The following is a 4,334-nucleotide window of genomic DNA, read 5'->3' on the forward strand; positions in this document are numbered from 1 at the left end:
CAAAGGCTCTAGACGCAAATATTGGTGTGAGAGCTAATTCAATCAAGGAAACACTGCATGTTGGTGAAGCGCATATTGAAGAAGAATCAGCCGAGTGGTTCTTGTGGGAGAACAACTCCATTTGGCTCACTAACTTCACACACCATCAGGCTTCCAAGCAGCTCTCAAGGAAACTCAGTTTTCACACTCTAGGCTTAATGCCCTTTGAGTGCATTATGTAGGAATGAACCTGGTAGAGCATCCCACACAAACCAATGCTCCACATGCGGGTTTCACATGCCACCAACTCCACATTCACAGACAACTTCAGCGCCAAAGCCGTTTTCAGATAGCTCACAATGCAAAGGCTCTAGGCGAAAATATTGGTGTGAGAGCTAATTCAATCAAGGAAACACTGCATGTTGGTGAAGCGCATATTGAAGAAGAATCAGCCGAATGGTTCTTGTGGGAGAACAACTCCATTTGGCTCACTAACTTCACACACCATCAGGCTTCCAAGCAGCTCTCAAGGAAACTCAGTTTTCACACTCTAGGCTTAATGCCCTTTGAGTGCATTATCTAGGAATGAACCTGGTAGTGCATCCCACACGAACCAATGCTCCACATGCGGGTTTCACATGCCACCAACTCCACATTCACAGACAACTTCAGCGCCAAAGCCGTTTTCAGGTAGCCCTCAATGCAAAGGCTCCAGGGGCAAATATTGGTGTGAGAGCTAATTCAATCAAGGAAACACTGCATGTTGGTGAAGCGCATATTGAAGAAGAATCAGCCGAGTGTTTCTTGTGGGAGAACAACTCCATTTGGCTCACTAACTTCACACACCATCAGGCTTCCAAGCAGCTCTCAAGGAAACTCAGTTTTCACACTCTAGGCTTAATGCCCTTTGAGTGCATTATCTAGGAATGAACCTGGTAGTGCATCCCACACAAACCAATGCTCCACATGCGAGTTTCACATGCCACCAACTCCACATTCACAGACAACTTCAGCGCCAAAGCCATTTTCAGATAGCCCTCAATGCAAAGGCTCTAGGCCCAAATATTGGTGTGAGAGCTAATTCAATCAAGGAAACACTGCATGTTGGTGAAGCGCATATTGAAGAAGAATCAGCCGAGTGGTTCTTGTGGGAGAACAACTCCATTTGGCTCAGTAACTTCACACACCATCAGGCTTCCAAGCAGCTCTCAAGGAAACTCAGTTTTCACACTCTAGGCTTAATGCCCTTTGAGTGCATTATCTAGGAATGAAATGCAGGTGGTAGAGCATCCCACACGAACCAATGCTCCACATGCGGGTTTCACATGCCACCAACTCCACATTCACAGACAACTTCAGCGCTAAAGCCATTTTCAGATAGCCCTCAATGCAAAGGCTCTAGGCGCAAATATTGGTGTGAGAGCTAATTCAATCAAGGAAACACTGCATGTTGGTGAAGCGCATATTGAAGAAGAATCAGCCGAGTGGTTCTTGTGGGAGAACAACTCCATTTTGGCTCACTAACTTCACACACCATCAGGCTTCCATGCAGCTCTCAAGGAAACTCAGTTTTCACACTCTATGCTTAGTGCCCTTTGAGTGCATTATGTAGGAATGAACCTGGTAGAGCATCCCACACAAACCAATGCTCCACATGCGGGTTTCACATGCCACCAACTCCACATTCACAGACAACTTCAGCGCCAAAGCCATTTTCAGATAGCCGTCAATGCAAAGGCTCTAGGTGCAAATATTGGTGTGAGAGCTAATTCAATCAAGGAAACACTGCATGTTGGTGAAGCGCATATTGAAGAAGAATCAGCCGAGTGGTTCTTGTGGGAGAACAACTCCATTTGGCTCACTAACTTCACACACCATCAGGCTTCCATGCAGCTCTCAAGGAAACTCAGTTTTCACACTCTAGGCTTAATGCCCTTTGAGTGCCTAGGAATGAAATGAAGCTTGGTGTACTTATCACAAAAACCAATGCTCCACAGGCGGGTTTCACATGCCAACAACTCCACATTCACAGACAACTTCAACGCCAAAGCCGTTTTCAGGTAGCCCTCAATGCAAAGGCTCCAGGCCCAAATATTGGTGTGAGAGCTAATTCAATCAAGGAAACACTGCATGTTGGTGAAGCGCATATTGAAGAAGAATCAGCCGAGTGGTTCTTGTGGGAGAACAACTCCATTTGGCTCACTAACTTCACACACCATCAGGCTTCCAAGCAGCTCTCAAGGAAACTCAGTTTTCACACTCTAGGCTTAATGCCCTTTGAGTGCATTATGTAGGAATGAACCTGGTAGAGCATCCCACACAAACCAATGCTCCACATGCGGGTTTCACATGCCACCAACTCCACATTCACAGACAACTTCAGCGCCAAAGCCATTTTCAGATAGCCCTCAACACAAAGGCTCTAGGCCCAAATATTGGTGTGAGAGCTAATTCAATCAAGGAAACACTGCATGTTGGTGAAGGGCATATTGAAGAAGAATCAGCCGAGTGGTTCTTGTGGGAGAACAACTCCATTTGGCTCACTAACTTCACACACCATCAGGCTTCCAAGCAGCTCTCAAGGAAACTCAGTTTTCACACTCTAAGCTTAATGCCCTTTGAGTGCCTAGGACTGAAATGAAGCTTGGTGAGCTTATCACACAAACGAATGCTCCACATGAGGGTTTCACATGCCACCAACTCCACATTCACAGACAACTTCAGCGCCAAAGCCATTTTCAGATAGCCCTCAATGCAAAGGCTCTAGGCCCAAATATTGGTGTGAGAGCTAATTCAATCAAGGAAACACTGCATGTTGGTGAAGCGCATATTGAAGAAGAATCAGCCGAGTGGTTCTTGTGGGAGAACAACTCCATTTTGGCTCACTAACTTCACACACCATCAGGCTTCCATGCAGCTCTCAAAGAAACTCAGTTTTCACACTCTAGGCTTAATGCCCTTTGAGTGCATTATGTAGGAATGAACCTGGTAGAGCATCCCACACAAACCAATGCTCCACATGCGGGTTTCACATGCCACCAACTCCACATTCACAGACAACTTCATCGCCAAAGCCATTTTCAGATAGCCCTCAATGCAAAGGCTCTAGGCGCAAATATTGGTGTGAGAGCTAATTCAATCAAGGAAACACTGCATGTTGGTGAAGCGCATATTGAAGAAGAATCAGCCGAGTGGTTCTTGTGGGAGAACAACTCCATTTGGCTCACTAACTTCACACACCATCAGGCTTCCAAGCAGCTCTCAAGGAAACTCAGTTTTCACACTCTAGGCTTAATGCCCTTTGAGTGCATTATGTAGGAATGAACCTGGTAGAGCATCCCACACGAACCAATGCTCCACATGCGGGTTTCACATGCCACCAACTCCACATTCACAGACAACTTCAGCGCCAAAGCCATTTTCAGATAGCCCTCAATGCAAAGGCTCTAGGCGCAAATATTGGTGTGAGAGCTAATTCAATCAAGGAAACACTGCATGTTGGTGAAGCGCATATTGAAGAAGAATCAGGTGAGTGGTTCTTGTGGGAGAACAACTCCATTTTGGCTCACTAACTTCACACACCATCAGGCTTCCAAGCAGCTCTCAAGGAAACTCAGTTTTCACACTCTAGGCTTAATGCCCTTTGAGTGCATTATCTAGGAATGAAATGCAGGTGGTAGAGCATCCCACACGAACCAATGCTCCACATGCGGGTTTCACATGCCACCAACTCCACATTCACAGACAACTTCAGCGCCAAAGCCATTTTCAGATAGCCCTCAATGCAAAGGCTCTAGACGCAAATATTGGTGTGAGAGCTAATTCAATCAAGGAAACACTGCATGTTGGTGAAGCGCATATTGAAGAAGAATCAGCCGAGTGGTTCTTGTGGGAGAACAACTCCATTTGGCTCACTAACTTCACACACCATCAGGCTTCCAAGCAGCTCTCAAGGAAACTCAGTTTTCACACTCTAGGCTTAATGCCCTTTGAGTGCATTATGTAGGAATGAACCTGGTAGAGCATCCCACACAAAGCAATGCTCCACAGGCGGGTTTCACATGCCACCAACTCCATATTCACAGACAACTTCAGCGCCAAAGCCGTTTTCAGGTAGCCCTCAATGCAAAGGCTCCAGGCCCAAATATTGGTGTGAGAGCTAATTCAATCAAGGAAACACTGCATGTTGGTGAAGCGCATATTGAAGAAGAATCAGCCGAGTGGTTCTTGTGGGAGACCAACTCCATTTGGCTCACTAACTTCACACACCATCAGGCTTCCAAGCAGCTCTCAAGGAAACTCAGTTTTCACACTCTAGGCTTAATGCCCTTTGAGTGCCTAGGAATGAAATGCAC

Source organism: Ochotona princeps, unplaced genomic scaffold (assembly GCF_030435755.1).
Source record: "Ochotona princeps isolate mOchPri1 unplaced genomic scaffold, mOchPri1.hap1 HAP1_SCAFFOLD_142, whole genome shotgun sequence".
Lineage (NCBI taxonomy): Eukaryota > Metazoa > Chordata > Mammalia > Lagomorpha > Ochotonidae > Ochotona > Ochotona princeps.